Below are 17221 nucleotides of genomic sequence, written 5' to 3' on the forward strand. Positions count from 1 at the left end.
AAAATGTTGGCAGCTCAAAAAAAGGACTTAAAATGCTTCTTAGGCCTGCACAAATGTTGAAAACTTTGGAGGTCGAAAAAAGGGGTTTACAGGCATCCTAGACCCCCTAAAGTCCAGAAAATGTTGGTGGGCCAAAATCTGTGTCAGAGAGCTCTGAATGTCCCAAAAACATTTGCAGCCTCAAAGGGGCATTAACCCGCATCCTAGACCACTGAAATTCCCAAAAATATTTTTGGCACAAAAAATGCATACTACACCCCTGAAAGTTCTGAAAATGTTAGCAGCCCAAAAATGCCTTAAAATGCATTTTAGGCCTGCAAAAATGTTGAAAACTTTGAAGGACCAAAAAAGGGGTTTACAGGCATCCTAGACCCCCTAAAGTCCAGAAAATGTTGGTGGCCCAAAAATGGTGTCAGAGAGCCCTGAATGTCCCAAAAACATTTGCAGAGTGAAACGGGCATTAACCTGCATCCTAGACCTCTGACATTCCCAAAAATATTTTTGGCACAAAAAATGAATACTACACCCATGAAGCTCAGAATATGTTAGCAGCCCAAAAAAGGCCTTAAAGTGCATCTTAGGCCTGCAAAAATGTAGAAAACTTTGGAGGTGGAAAAAGGGGCTTAGAGGCATCCTAGACCCCCTAAAGTCCAGAAAATGGTTGTGGCCCAAAAATGGTGTCAGAGAGCCCTGAATGCTCCAAAAACATTTGCAGCCTCAAAGGGGCATTAACCCGCATCCTAGACCACTGAAATTCCCAAAAATATTTTTGGCACAAAAAATGCATACTACACCCCTGAAAGTTCTGAAAATGTTAGCAGCCCAAAAATGCCTTAAAATGCATTTTAGGCCTGCAAAAATGTTGAAAACTTTGAAGGACCAAAAAAGGGGTTTACAGGCATCCTAGACCCCCTAAAGTTCAGAAAATGTTGGTGGGCCAAAATCTGTGTCAGAGAGCTCTGAATGTCCCAAAAACATTTGCAGCCTCAAAGGGGGATTAACCCGCATCCTAGACCACTGAAATTCCCAAAAATATTTTTGGCACAAAAAATGCATCCTACACCCATGAAGCTCAGAATATGTTAGCAGCCCAAAAAAGGCCTTAAAATGCATTTTAGGCCTGCAAAAATGTTGAAAACTTTGAAGAACCAAAAAAGGGGTTTACAGGCATCCTAGACCCCCTAAAGTCCAGAAAATGTTGGTGGCCCAAAAATGGTGTCAGAGAGCCCTGAATGCTCCAAAAACATTTGCAGAGTGAAACGGGCATTAACCCGCATCCTAGACCACTGAAATTCCCAAAAATATTTTTGGCACAAAAAATGCATACTACACCCCTGAAAGTTCTGAAAATGTTAGCAGCCCAAAAATGCCTTAAAATACATTTTAGACCTGCAAACATGTTGAAAACTTTGAAGGACCAAAAAAGGGGTTTACAGGCATCCTAGACCCCTAAAGTCCAGAAAATGTTGGTGGGCCAAAATCTGTGTCAGAGAGCTCTGAATGTCCCAAAACATTTGCAGCCTGAAAGGGGCATTAACCCGCACCCTAGACACCTCAAACTCCCAAAAATATTTTTGGCACGAAAAATGCAACCTATACCCCTGAAGCTCAGAATATGTTAGCAGCCCAAAAAAGACCTTAAAATGCCTTTTATGCCTGCAAAAATGTTGAAAACTTTGGAGGCCCAAAAAAGGGGTTTACAGGCATCCTAGACCCCCTAAAGTCCAGAAAGTGTTGGTGGCCCGAAAATGGTGTCAGAGAGTCCTGAATGTCCCAAAAACATTTGCAGCCTGAAAGGGGCATTAACCCGCATCCTAGACCACTGAAATTCCCCAAAATATTTTTGGCATGAAAAATGCAACCTATACCCCTGAAGCTCAGAATATGTTAGCAGCCCAATTAAGGCCTTAAAATGCATTTTAGGCCTGCAAAAATGTTGAAAACTTTGAAGGACCAAAAAAGGGGTTTACAGGCATCCTAGACCCCCTAAAGTCCAGAAAATGTTGGTGGCCCAAAAATGGTGAAAGAGAGCCCTGAATGTCCCAAAAACATTTGCAGCCTCAAAGGGGCATTAACCCGCATCCTAGACCACTGAAATTCACAAAAATATTTTTGGCACAAAAAATGCATACTACACCCCTGAAAGTTCTGAAAATGTTAGCAGCCCAAAAATGCCTTAAAATGCATTTTAGGCCTGCAAAAATGTTGAAAACTTTGAAGGACCAAAAAAGGGGTTTACAGGCATCCTAGACCCCCTAAAGTCCAGAAAATGTTGGTGGGCCAAAATCTGTGTCAGAGAGCTCTGAATGTCCCAAAAACATTTGCAGCCTCAAAGGGGCATTAACCCGCATCCTAGACCACTGCAATTCCCAAAAATATTTTTGGCACGAAAAATACATCTTACACCCATGAAGCTCACAATATGTTAGCAGCCCAAAAAAGGCCTTAAAATGCATTTTAGGCCTGCAAAAATGTTGAAAACTTTGAAGAACCAAAAAAGGGGTTTACAGGCATCCTAGACCCCCTAAAGTCCAGAAAATGTTGGTGGCCCAAAAATGGTGTCAGAGAGCCTTGAATGTCCCAAAAACATTTGCAGCCTGAAAGGGGCAAACCCGCATCCTAGACCACTGAAATGCCCAAAAGTATTTTTGCCACAAAAAATGCATACTACACCCCTGAATGTTCTGAAAATGTTAGCAGCCCAAAAATGCCTTAAAATGCATTTTAGGCCTGCAAAAATGTTGAAAACTTTGAAGGACCAAAAAAGGGGTTTACAGGCATCCTAGACCCCCTAAAGTCCAGAAAATGTTGGTGGGCCAAAATCTGTGTCAGAGAGCTCTGAATGTCCCAAAAACATTGTCAGCCTGAAAGGGGCATTAACTCGCATCCTAGACCACTGAAATTCCCAAAAATATTTTTGCCACGAAAAATGCATACTACACCCCTGAATGTTCTGAAAATGTTAGCAGCCCAAAAATGCCTTAAAATGCATTTTAGGCCTGCAAAAATGTTGAAAACTTTGAAGGACCAAAAAAGGGGTTTACAGGCATCCTAGACCCCCTAAAGTCCAGAAAATGTTGGTGGGCCAAAATCTGTGTCAGAGAGCTCTGAATGTCCCAAAAACATTTGCAGCCTCAAAGGGGCATTAACCCGCATCCTAGACCACTGCAATTCCCAAAAATATTTTTGGCACGAAAAATACATCTTACACCCATGAAGCTCACAATATGTTAGCAGCCCAAAAAAGGCCTTAAAATGCATTTTAGGCCTGCAAAAATGTTGAAAACTTTGAAGAACCAAAAAAGGGGTTTACAGGCATCCTAGACCCCCTAAAGTCCAGAAAATGTTGGTGGGCCAAAATCTGTGTCAGAGAGCTCTGAATGTCCCAAAAACATTGTCAGCCTGAAAGGGGCATTAACTCGCATCCTAGACCACTGAAATTCCCAAAAATATTTTTGCCACGAAAAATGCATCCTACACCCCTGAAAGCTCAGAATATGTAAGCAGCCCAAAAAAGGCCTTAAAATGCATTTTAGGCCTGCAAAAATGTTGAAAACTTTGAAGGACCAAAAAAGAGGTTTACAGGGATCCTAGACCCCCTAAAGTCCAGAAAATGTTGGTGGCCCAAAAATGGTGTCAGAGAGCCCTGAATGTCCCAATAACATTTGCATAGTGAAACGGGCATTAACCCACATCCTAAACCTCTGACATTCCCAAAAATATTTTTGGCACAAAAAATGCATACTACACCCCTGAAAGTTCTGAAAATGTTAGCAGCCCAAAAATGCCTTAAAATGCATTTTAGGCCTGCAAACATGTTGAAAACTTTGAAGGACCAAAAAAGGGGTTTACAGGCATCCTAGACCCCTAAAGTCCAGAAAATGTTGGTGGGCCAAAATCTGTGTCAGAGAGCTCTGAATGTCCCAAAACATTTGCAGCCTGAAGGGGGCATTAACCCGAATCCTAGACCACTGAAACTCCCAAAAATATTTTTGGCACGAAAAATGCAACCTATACCCCTGAAGCTCAGAATATGTTAGCAGCCCAGAAAAGACCTTAAAATGCATTTTATGCCTGCAAAAATGTTGAAAACTTTGGAGGCCCAAAAAAGGGGTTTACAGGCATCCTAGACCCCCTAAAGTCCAGAAAGTGTTGGTGGCCCGAAAATGGTGTCAGAGAGTCCTGAATGTCCCAAAAACATTTGCAGCCTGAAAGGGGCATTAACCCGCATCCTAGACCACTGAAATTCCCCAAAATATTTTTGGCATGAAAAATGCAACCTATACCCCTGAAGCTCAGAATATGTTAGCAGCCCAATTAAGGCCTTAAAATGCATTTTAGGCCTGCAAAAATGTTGAAAACTTTGAAGGACCAAAAAAGGGGTTTACAGGCATCCTTCACCCCCTAAAGTCCAGAAAATGTTGGTGGCCCAAAAATGGTGTCAGAGAGCCCTGAATGTCCCAAAAACATTTGCAGAGTGAAACGGGCATTAACCCGCATCCTAGACCTCTGACATTTCCAAAAATATTTTTCGCACAAAAAATGAATACTACACCCATGAAGCTCAGAATATGTTAGCAGCCAAAAAAGGCATTAAAATGCATTTTAGGCCTGCAAACATGTTGAAAACTTTGAAGGACCAAAAAAGGGGTTTACAGGCATCCTAGACCCCCTAAAGTCCAGAAAATGTTGGTGGGCCAAAATCTGTGTCAGAGAGCTCTGAATGTCCCAAACACATTTGCAGCCTGAAAGGGGCATTAAGTCGCATCCTAGACCCCTGAAATTCCCCAAAATATTTTTGCCACAAAAAATGCATCCTACAACCCTGAAAGATCAGAAAATGTTGGCATCTCAAAAAAAGGCCTTAAAATGCATTTTAGGCCTGCAAAAATGTTGAAAACTTTGAAGGACCAAAAAAGGGGTTTACAGGCATCCTAGACCCCCTAAAGTCCAGAAAATGGTTGTGGCCCAAAAATGGTGTCAGAGAGCCCTGAATGTCCCAAAAACATTTGCAGCCTGAAAGGGGCATTAACCCGCATCCTAGACCACTGAAATTCCCAAAAATATTTTTGGCACAAAAAATGCATACTACACCCCTGAAAGTTCTGAAAATGTTAGCAGCCCAAAAATGCCTTAAAATGCATTTTAGGCCTGCAAAAATGTTGAAAACTTTGGAGGCCGAAAAAAGGGGTTTTAACGGCATCCTAGACCCCCTAAAGTCCAGAAAATGTTGGTGGGCCAAAATCTGTGTCAGAGAGCTCTGAATGTCCCCAAAACATTTGCAGCCTCAAAGCGGCATTAACCCGCATCCTAGACCACTGAAATTCCCAAAAATATTTTTGGCACGAAAAATGCATCCTACACCCATGAAGCTCAGAATATGTTAGCAGCCCAAAAAAGGCCTTCAAATGCATTTTAGGCCTGCAAAAATGTTGAAAACTTTGGAGGCCCAAAAAAGGGGTTTACAGGCATCCTAGACCCCCTAAAGTCCAGAAAATGTTGGTGGGCCAAAATCGGTCAGAGAGCTCTGAATGTCCCAAAAACATTTGCAGCCTGAAAGGGGCATTAAGCCGCATCCTAGACCACTGAAATTCCCCAAAATATTTTTGGCATGAAAAATGCAACCTATACCCCTGAAGCTCAGAATATGATAGCAGCCCAATTAAGGCCTTAAAATGCATTTTAGGCCTGCAAAAATGTTGAAAACTTTGAAGGACCAAAAAAGGGGTTTACAGGCATCCTAGACCCACTAAAGTCCAGAAAATGGTGGTGGCCCAAAAATGGTGTCAGAGAGCCCTGAATGTTCCAAAAACATTTGCAGTGTGAAACGGGCATTAACCAGCATCCTAGACTACTGAAATGCCCAAAAATATTTTTGGCACAAAAAATGCATACTACACCCCTGAAAGTTCTGAAAATGTTAGCAGCCCAAAAATACCTTAAAATGCATTTTAGGCCTGCAAAAATGTTGAAAACTTTGAAGGACCAAAAAAGGGGTTTACAGGCATCCTAGACCCCCTAAAGTCCAGAAAATGTTGGTGGGCCAAAATCTGTGTCAGAGAGCTCTGAATGTCCCAAAAACATGTGCAGCCTGAAAGGGGCATTAACCCGCATCCTAGACCACTGAAATTTCCAAAAAATATTTTTTGCACGAAAAATGCATCCTACACCCCTGAAGCTCAGAATATGTTAGCAGCCCAAGAAAGGCCTTAACATGCATTTTAGGCCTGCAAAAATATTGAAAACTTTGAAGGACCAAAAAAGGGGTTTACAGGCATCCTAGACCCCCTAAAGTCCAGAAAATGTTCGTGGCCCAAAAATGGTGTCAGAGAGCCCTGAATGTCCCAAAAATATTTGCAGCCTGAAAGGGGCATTAACCCGCATCTTAGACCACTGAAATTCCCAAAAATATTTTTGGCACGAAAAATGCATCCTACACCCCTGAAAGTTCTGAAAATGTTAGCAGCCCAACAATGCCTTAAAATGCATATTAGGCCTGCAAAAATGTTGAAAACTTTGAAGGACCAAAAAAGGGGTTTACAGGCATCCTAGACCCCCTAAATTCCAGAAAATGTTGGTGGGGCCAAAAATGGTGTCAGAGAGCCTTGAATGTCCCAAAAACATTTGCAGAGTGAAACGGGCATTAACCCGCATCCTAGACCTCTGACATTTCCAAAAATATTTTTGGCACAAAAAATGAATACTACACCCATGAAGCTCAGAATATGTTAGCAGCCCAAAAAAGGCATTAAAATGCATTTTAGGCCTGCAAACATGTTGAAAACTTTGAAGGACCAAAAAAGGGGTTTACAGGCATCCTAGACCCCCTAAAGTCCAGAAAATGTTGGTGGGCCAAAATCTGTGTCAGAGAGCTCTGAATGTCCCAAACACATTTGCAGCCTGAAAGGGGCATTAAGGTGCATCCTAGACCACTGAAATTCCCCAAAATATTTTTGCCACAAAAAATGCATCCTACAACCCTGAAAGATCAGAAAATGTTGGCATCTCAAAAAAAGGCCTTAAAATGCATTTTAGGCCTGCAAAAATGTTGAAAACTTTGAAGGACCAAAAAAGGGGTTTACAGGCATCCTAGACCCCCTAAAGTCCAGAAAATGGTTGTGGCCCAAAAATGGTGTCAGAGAGCCCTGAATGTCCCAAAAACATTTGCAGCCTGAAAGGGGCATTAACCCGCATCCTAGACCACTGAAATTCCCAAAAATATTTTTGGCACAAAAAATGCATACTACACCCCTGAAAGTTCTGAAAATGTTAGCAGCCCAAAAATGCCTTAAAATGCATTTTAGGCCTGCAAAAATGTTGAAAACTTGGGAGGCCGAAAAAAGGGGTTTAGAGGCATCCTAGACCCCTAAAGTCCAGAAAATGTTGGTGGGCCAAAATCTGTGTCAGAGAGCTCTGTATGTCCCAAAAACATTTGCAGCCTCAAAGCGGCATTAACCTGCATCCTAGACCACTGAAATTCCCAAAAATATTTTTGGCACGAAAAATGCATCCTACACCCATGAAGCTCAGAATATGTTAGCAGCCCAAAAAAGGCCTTAAAATGCATTTTAGGCCTGCAAAAATGTTGAAAACTTTGACGGACCAAAAAAGGGGTTTACAGGCATCCTAGACCCCCTAAAGTCCAGAAAATGTTGGTGGCCCAAAAATGGTGTCAGAGAGCCCTGAATGTCCCAAAAACATTTGCAGAGTGAAACGGGCATTAACACGCATCCTAGACCACTGAAATTCCCAAAAATATTTTTGCCACAAAAAATGCATCCTACAACCCTGAAAGATCAGAAAATGTTGGCAGCTCAAAAAAAGGACTTAAAATGCTTCTTAGGCCTGCACAAATGTTGAACACTTTGGAGGCCGAAAAAAGGGGTTTACAGGCATCCTAGACCCCCTAAAGTCCAGAAAATGTTGGTGGGCCAAAATCGGTGTCAGAGAGCTCTGAATGTCCCAAAAACATTTGCAGCCTGAAAGTGGCACTAACCCACATCCCAGACCACTGAAATTCCTAAAAATATTTTTGGCAAAAAAATGCATCCTACAACCCTGAAAGATCAGAAAATGTTGGCATCTCAAAAAGAAAGACTTAAAATGCATCTTAAGCCTACAAAAATGTTGAAAACTTTGAAGGTCCAAAAAAGGGGTTTACAGGCATCCTAGACCCCCTTAAGTCCAGAAAATGTTGGTGGGCCAAAAACTGTGTCAGAGAGCTCTGAATGCCCCAAAAACATTTGCAGAGTGAAACAGGCATTAACCCGCATCCTAGACCACTGAAATTCCCCAAAATATTTTTGGCACAAAAAATGCATCCTACAACCCTGAAAGATCAGAAAATGTTGGCAGCTCAAAAAAAGAACTTAAAATGCTTCTTAGGCCTGCACAAATGTTGAAAACTTTGAGGGCCGAAAAAAGGGGTTTACAGGCATCCTAGACCCCCGAAAGTCCAGAAAATGTTGGTGGGCCAAAATCTGTGTCAGAGAGCTCTGAATGCCCCAAAAACATTTGCAGAGTGAAATGGGCATTAACCCGCATCCTAGACCACTGAAATTCCCAAAAATATTTTTGGCATGAAAAATGCATCCTACACCCCTGAAAGCTCAGAATATGTTAGCAGCCCAAAAAAGGCCTTAAAATGCATTTTAGGCCTGCAAAAATGTTGAAAACTTTGGAGGACCAAAAAAGGGGTTACAGGTATCCTAGACCCCCTAAAGTCCAGAAAATGATTGTGGCTAAAAAATGGTGTCAGAGAGCCCTAAATTCCCAAAAACATTTGCAGCCTGAAAGGGGCATTAACCCGCATCCTAGAACACTGAAATGCCCAAAAATATTTTTGGCACAAAAAATGCATACTACACCCCTGAAAGTTCTGAAAATGTTAGCAGCCCAAAAAAGGCCTTAACATGCATTTTAGGCCTGCAAAAATATTGAAAACTTTGAAGGACCAAAAATGGGGTTTACAGGCATCCTAGACCCCCTAAAGTCCAGAAAATGTTGGTGGGCCAAAAATGGTGTCAGAGAGCCCTGAATGTCCCAAAAACATTTGCAGCCTGAAAGGGGCATTAACCTGCATCCTAGACCACTGAAATTCCCAAAAATATTTTTGGCACGAAAAATGCATCCTACACCCCTGAAAGCTCAGAATATGTTAGCAGCCCAAAAAAGGCCTTCAAATGCATGTTAGGCCTGCAAAAATGTTGAAAACTTTGGAGGCCCAAAAAAGGGGTTTACAGACATCCTAGACCCCCTAAAGTCCAGAAAATGTTGGTGGGCCAAAATCGGTCAGAGAGCTCTGAATGTCCCAAAAACATTTGCAGCTTGAAAGGGGCATTAAGCCGCATCCTAGACCACTGAAATTCCCCAAAATACTTTTGGCATGAAAAATGCAACCTATACCCCTGAAGCTCAGAATATGTTAGCAGCCCAATTAAGGCCTTAAAATGCATTTTAGGCCTGCAAAAATGTTGAAAACTTTGAAGGACCAAAAAAGTGGTTTACAGGCATCCTCGACCCACTAAAGTCCAGAAAATGGTGGTGGCCCAAAAATGGTGTCAGAGAGCCCTGAATGTCCCAAAAACATTTGCAGAGTGAAACGGGCATTAACCGGCATCCTAGACTACTGAAATTCCCAAAAATATTTTTGGCACAAAAAATGCATACTACACCCCTGAAAGTTCTGAAAATGTTAGCAGCCCAAAAAAGGCCTTAAAGTGCATCTTAGGCCTGCAAAAATGTAGAAAACTATGGAGGTGGAAAAAAGGGGTTTAGAGGCATCCTAGACCCCCTAAAGTCCAGAAAATGTTGGTGGGCCAAAATCTGTGTCAGAGAGCTCTGAATGTCCCAAAACATTTGCAGCCTGAAAGGGGCATTAAGCCGCATCCTAGACCACTGAAATTCCCCAAAATATTTTTGGCACGAAAAATGCATCCTACACCCATGAAGCTCAGAATATGTTAGCGGCCCAAAAAAGGCCTTAAAATGCATTTTAGGCCTGCAAAAATATTGAAAACTTTGAAGGACCAAAAAAGGGGTTTACAGGCATCCTAGACCCCCTAAAGTCCAGAAAATGTTGGTGGCCCAAAAATGGTGTCAGAGAGCCTTGAATGTCTCAAAAACATTTGCAGCCTGAAAGGGGCATTAACCCGCATCCTAGACCACTGAAATGCCCAAAAATATTTTTGGCACAAAAAATGCATACTACACCCCTGAAAGTTCTGAAAATGTTAGCAGCCCAAAAATGCCTTAAAATGCATTTTAGGCCTGCAAAAATGTTGAAAACTTTGAAGGACCAAAAAAGGGGTTTACAGGCATCCTAGACCCCCTAAAGTCCAGAAAATGTTGGTGGGCCATAATCTATGTCAGAGAGCTCTGAATGTCCCAAAAACATTTGCAGCCTGAAAGGGGCATTAACCCGCATCCTAGACCACTGAAATTTCCAAAAATATTTTTGCACGAAAAATGCATTCTACACCCCTGAATCTCAGAATATGATAGCAGCCCAAAAAAGGCCTTAACATGCATTTTAGGCCAGCAAAAATATTGAAAACTTTGAAGGACCAAAAAAGGGGTTTACAGGCATCCTAGACCCCCTAAAGTCCAGAAAATGTTGGTGGCCCAAAAATGGTGTCAGAGAGTCCTGAATGTCCCAAAAACATTTGCAGCCTGAAAGGGACATTAACCCGCATTCTAGACCACTGAAATTCCCAAAAATATTTTTGGCACGAAAAATGCATCCTACACCCCTGAAAGCTCAGAATATGTTAGTAGCCCAGAAAAGGTCTTAAGATGCATTTTAGGCCTGCAAAAATTTTGAAAACTTTGGAGGTCCAAAAAAGGGGTTTACAGGCATCCTAGACCCCCTGAAGTCCAGAAAATGTTGGTGGGCCAAAATCGGTGTCAGAGAGCTCTGAATGTCCCAAAAACATTTGCAGCCTGAAAGGGGCATTAAGCCGCATCCTAGACCACTGAAATTCCCCAAGATATTTTTGGCATGAAAAATGCAACCTATACCCCTGAAGCTCAGAATATGTTAGCAGCCCAAAAAAGGCCTTAAAATGCATTTTAGGCCTGCAAAAATGTTGAAAACTTTGGAGGCCCAAAAAAGGGGTTTACAGGCATCCTAGACCCCCTAAAGTCCAGAAAATGATTGTGGCTCAAAAATGGTGTCAGAGAGCCCTAAATTCCCAAAAATATTTGCAGCCTGAAAGGGGCATTAACCCGCATCCTAGACCACTGAAATTTCCAAAAATATTTTTTGCACGAAGAATGATCCTACACCCCTGAAGCTCAGAATATGTTAGCAGCCCAAAAAAGGCCTTAACATGCATTTTAGGCCTGCAAAAATATTGAAATCTTTGAAGGACCAAAAAAGGGGTTTACAGGCATCCTAGACCCCCTAAAGTCCAGAAAATGATTGTGGCTCAAAAATGGTGTCAGAGAGCCCTAAATTCCCAAAAATATTTGCAGCCTGAAAGGGGCATTAACCCGCATCCTAGACCACTGAAATTTCCAAAAATATTTTTTGCACAAAAAATGATCCTACACCCCTGAAGCTCAGAATATGTTAGCAGCCCAAAAAAGGCCTTAACATGCATTTTAGGCCTGCAAAAATATTGAAAACTTTGAAGTACCAAAAAAGGGGTTTACAGGCATCCTAGACCCCCTAAAGTCCAGAAAATGTTGGTGGCCCAAAAATGGTGTCAGAGAGCCTTGAATGTCTCAAAAACATTTGCAGCCTGAAAGGGGCATTAACCCGCATCCTAGACCACTGAAATGCCCAAAAATATTTTTGGCACAAAAAATGCATACTACACCCCTGAAAGTTCTGAAAATGTTAGCAGCCCAAAAATGCCTTAAAATGCATTTTAGGCCTGCAAAAATGTTGAAAACTTTGAAGGACCAAAAAAGGGGTTTACAGGCATCCTAGACCCCCTAAAGTCCAGAAAATGTTGGTGGGCCAAAATCTATGTCAGAGAGCTCTGAATGTCCCAAAAACATTTGCAGCCTGAAAGGGGCATTAACCCGCATCCTAGACCACTGAAATTTCCAAAAATATTTTTGCACGAAAAATGCATTCTACACCCCTGAAGCTCAGAATATGATAGCAGCCCAAAAAAGGCCTTAACATGCATTTTAGGCCAGCAAAAATATTGAAAACTTTGAAGGACCAAAAAAGGGGTTTACAGGCATCCTAGACCCCCTAAAGTCCAGAAAATGTTGGTGGCCCAAAAATGGTGTCAGAGAGTCCTGAATGTCCCAAAAACATTTGCAGCCTGAAAGGGACATTAACCCGCATTCTAGACCACTGAAATTCCCAAAAATATTTTTGGCACGAAAAATGCATCCTACACCCCTGAAAGCTCAGAATATGTTAGTAGCCCAGAAAAGGTCTTAAGATGCATTTTAGGCCTGCAAAAATTTTGAAAACTTTGGAGGTCCAAAAAAGGGGTTTACAGGCATCCTAGACCCCCTGAAGTCCAGAAAATGTTGGTGGGCCAAAATCGGTGTCAGAGAGCTCTGAATGTCCCAAAAACATTTGCAGCCCGAAAGGGGCATTAAGCCGCATCCTAGACCACTGAAATTCCCCAAGATATTTTTGGCATGAAAAATGCAACCTATACCCCTGAAGCTCAGAATATGTTAGCAGCCCTAAAAAGGCCTTAAAATGCATTTTAGGCCTGCAAAAATGTTGAAAACTTTGGAGGCCCAAAAAAGGGGTTTACAGGCATCCTAGACCCCCTAAAGTCCAGAAAATGATTGTGGCTCAAAAATGGTGTCAGAGAGCCCTAAATTCCCAAAAATATTTGCAGCCTGAAAGGGGCATTAACCCGCATCCTAGACCACTGAAATTTCCAAAAATATTTTTTGCACGAAAAATGATCCTACACCCCTGAAGCTCAGAATATGTTAGCAGCCCAAAAAAGGCCTTAACATGCATTTTAGGCCTGCAAAAATATTGAAATCTTTGAAGGACCAAAAAAGGGGTTTACAGGCATCCTAGACCCCCTAAAGTCCAGAAAATGATTGTGGCTCAAAAATGGTGTCAGAGAGCCCTAAATTCCCAAAAATATTTGCAGCCTGAAAGGGGCATTAACCCGCATCCTAGACCACTGAAATTTCCAAAAATATTTTTTGCACAAAAAATGATCCTACACCCCTGAAGCTCAGAATATGTTAGCAGCCCAAAAAAGGCCTTAACATGCATTTTAGGCCTGCAAAAATATTGAAAACTTTGAAGTACCAAAAAAGGGGTTTACAGGCATCCTAGACCCCCTAAAGTCCAGAAAATGTTGGTGGCCCAAAAATGGTGTCAGAGAGTCCTGAATGTCCCAAAAACATTTGCAGCCTGAAAGGGGCATTAACCCGCATCCTAGACCACTGAAATTCCCAAAAATATTTTTTGCACGAAAAATGCATCCTACACCCCTGAAGCTCAGAATATGTTAGCAGCCCAAAAAAGGCCTTAACATGCATTTTAGGCCTGCAAAAATGTTGAAAACTTTGAAGGACCAAAAAAGGGGTTTACAGGCATCCTAGACCCCCTAAAGTCCAGAAAATGTTGGTGGCCCAAAAACAGTGTTAGAGAGCTCTGAATGTCCCAAACAGATTTGCAGCCTGAAAGGGGCATTAAGTCGCATCCTAGACCCCTGAAATTCCCCAAAATATTTTTGGCACAAAAAATGCATCCTACAACCCTGAAAGATCAGAAAATGTTGGCAGTTCAAAAATGCCTTAAAGTGCATCTTAGGCCTGCAAAAATGTAGAAAACTTTGGCGGTGGAAAAAAGGGGTTTAGAGGCATCCCAGACCCCCTAAAGTCCAGAAAATGTTAGTGGGCCAAAATCGGTGTCAGAGAGCTCTGAATGTCCCAAAAACATTTGCAGCCTGAAAGGGGCATTAAGCCGCATCCTAGACCACTGAAATTTCCCAAAAATATTTTTGGCAGGAAAAATTCATCCTACACCCCTGAAAGCTCAGAATATGTTAGCAGCCCAAAAAAGGCCTTAAAATGCATTTTAGGCCTGCAAAAATGTTGAAAACTTTGGAGGCCCAAAAAAGGGGTTACAGGCATCCTAGACCCCCTAAAGTCCAGAAAATGATTGTGGCTCAAAAATGGTGTCAGAGAGCCCTAAATTCCCAAAAACATTTGCAGCCTGAAAGGGGCATTAACCTGCATCCTAGACCACTGAAATTTCCAAAAATATTTTTTGCACGAAAAATGCATCCTACACCCCTAAGGCTCAGAATATGTTAGCAGCCCAAAAAAGGCCTTAAAATGCATTTTAAGCCTGCAAAAATGTTGAAAACTTTGGAGGCCCAAAAAAGGGGTTTACAGGCATCCTAGACCCCCTAAAGTCCAGAAAATGTTGGTGGGCCAAAATCTGTGTCAGAGAGCTCTGAATGTCCCAAAAACATTTGCAGCCTGAAAGGGGCATTAAGCCACATCCTAGACCACTGAAATTTACCAAAATATTTTTGGCATGAAAAATTCAACCTATACCCCTGAAGCTCAGAATATGTTAGCAGCCCAAAAAAGGCCTTAAAATGCATTTTAGGCCTGCAAAAATGTTGAAAACTTTGGAGGCCCAAAAAAGGGGTTACAGGCATCCTAGACACCCTAAAGTCCAGAAAATGATTGTCGCTCAAAAGTGGTGTCAGAGAGCCCTGAATTCCCAAAAACATGTGCAGCCTGAAAGGGGCATTATCCAGCATCCTAGACCACTGAAATTCCCAAAAATATTTTTTGCACGAAAAATGCATCCTACACCCCTAAGGCTCAGAATATGTTAGCAGCCCAAAAAAGGCCTTAAAATGCATTTTAAGCCTGCAAAAATGTTGAAAACTTTGGAGGCCCAAAATAGGGGTTTACAGGCATCCTAGTCCCCTTAAATCCAGAAAATGTTGGTGGGCGAAAATCTGTGTCAGAGAGCTCTGAATGCCCCAAAAACATTTGCAGAGTGAAACAGGCATTAAACCGCATCCTAGACCACTGAAATTCCCAAAAATATTTTTGGCATGAAAAATGCATCCTACACCCCTGAAAGCTCAGAATATGTTAGCAGCCCAAAAAAGGCCATAAAATGAATTTTTGCAAAAATGTTGAAAACTTTGAAGGACCAAAAAAGGGGTTTACAGGCATCCTAGACCCCCTAAGGTCCAGAAAATGTTGGTGGCCCAAAAATGGTGTCAGAGAGTCCTGAATGTCCCAAAAACATTTGCAGCCTGAAAGGGGCATTAACCCGCATCCTAGACCACTGAAATTGCCAAAAATATTTTTGGCAGGAAAAATTCATCCTACACCCCTGAAAGTTCTGAAAATGTTAGCAGCCCAAAAAAGGCCTTAACATGCATTTTAGGCCTGCAAAAATGTTGAAAACTTTGGAGGCCCAAAAAAGGGGTTACAGGCATCCTAGACCCCCTAAAGTCCAGAAAATGTTGGTGGGCCAAAATTTGTGTCAGAGAGCTCTGAATGTCCCAAAAACATGTGCAGCCTGAAAGGGGCATTAACCCGCATCCTAGACCACTGAAATTTCCCAAAAATATTTTTTGCACGAAAAATGCATCCTACACCCCTGAAGCTCAGAATATGTTAGCAGCCCAAAAAAGGCCTTAACATGCATTTTAGGCCTGCAAAAATATTGAAAACTTCGAAGGACCAAAAAAGGGGTTTACAGGCATCATAGACCCCCTAAAGTCCAGAAAATGTTGGTGGCCCAAAAATGGTGTCAGAGAGCCCTGAATGTCCCAAAAATATTTGCAGCCTGAAAGGGGCATTAACCCGCATCCTAGACCACTGAAATTCCCAAAAATATTTTTGGCACGAAAAATGCATCCTACACCCCTGAAAGCTCAGAATATGTTAGCAGCCCAAAAAAGGTCTTCAAATGCATTTTAGGCCTGCAAAAATGTTGAAAACTTTGGAGGCCCAAAAAAGGGGTTTACAGGCATCCTAGACCCCCTAAAGTCCAGAAAATGTTGGTGGGCCAAAATCGGTCAGAGAGCTCTGAATGTCCCAAAAACATTTGCAGCCTGAACGGGGCATTAAGCCGCATCCTAGACCACTGAAATTCCCCAAAATATTTTTGGCATGAAAAATGCAACCTATACCCCTGAAGCGCAGAATATGTTAGCAGCCCAATTAAGGCCTTAAAATGCATTTTAGGCCTGCAAAAATGTTGAAAACTTTGAAGGACCAAAAAAGGGGTTTACAGGCATCCTAGACCCCCTAAAGTCCAGAAAATATTGGTGGCCCAAAAATGGTGTCAGAGAGTCCTGAATGTCCCAAAAACATTTGCAGCCTGAAAGGGGCATTAACCCGCATCCTAGACCACTGAAATTCCCAAAAATATTTTTTGCACAAAAAATGCATACTACACCCCTGAAAGTTCTGAAAATGTTAGCAGCCCAAAAAAGGCCTTAACATGCATTTTAGGCCTGCAAAAATGTTGAAAACTTTGAAGGACCAAAAAAGGGGTTTACAGGCATCCTAGACCCCCTAAAGTCCAGAAAATGTTGGTGGGCCAAAATCTGTGTCAGAGAGCTCGGAATGTCCCAAAAACATGTGCAGCCTGAAAGGGGCATTAACCCGCATCCTAGACCACTGAAATTTCCAAAAAATATTTTTTGCACGAAAAATGCATCCTACACCCCTGAAGCTCAGAATATGTTAGCAGCCCAAGAAAGGCCTTAACATGCATTTTAGGCCTGCAAAAATATTGAAAACTTTGAAGGACCAAAAAAGGGGTTTACAGGCATCCTAGACCCCCTAAAGTCCAGAAAATGTTGGTGGGCCAAAATCTGTGTCAGAGAGCTCTGAATGTCCCAAAAACATGTGCAGCCTGAAAGGGGCATTAACCCGCATCCTAGACCACTGAAATTTCCCAAAAATATTTTTTGCATGAAAAATGCATCCTACACCCCTGAAGCTCAGAATATGTTAGCAGCCCAAGAAAGGCCTTAACATGCATTTTAGGCCTGCAAAAATGTTGAAAACTTTGAAGGACCAAAAAAGGGGTTTACAGGCATCCTAGACCCCCTAAAGTCCAGAAAATGTTCGTGGCCCAAAAATGGTGTCAGAGAGCCCTGAATGTCCCAAAAATATTTGCAGCCTGAAAGGGGCATTAACCCGCATCTTAGACCACTGAAATTCCCAAAAATATTTTTGGCACGAAAAATGCATCCTACACCCCTGAAAGCTCAGAATATGTTAGCAG

This window comes from Ambystoma mexicanum, chromosome 7p (assembly GCF_040938575.1).
Source record: "Ambystoma mexicanum isolate Mex_15411 chromosome 7p, UKY_AmexF1_1, whole genome shotgun sequence".
NCBI classification, from domain to species: Eukaryota; Metazoa; Chordata; class Amphibia; order Caudata; family Ambystomatidae; genus Ambystoma; species Ambystoma mexicanum.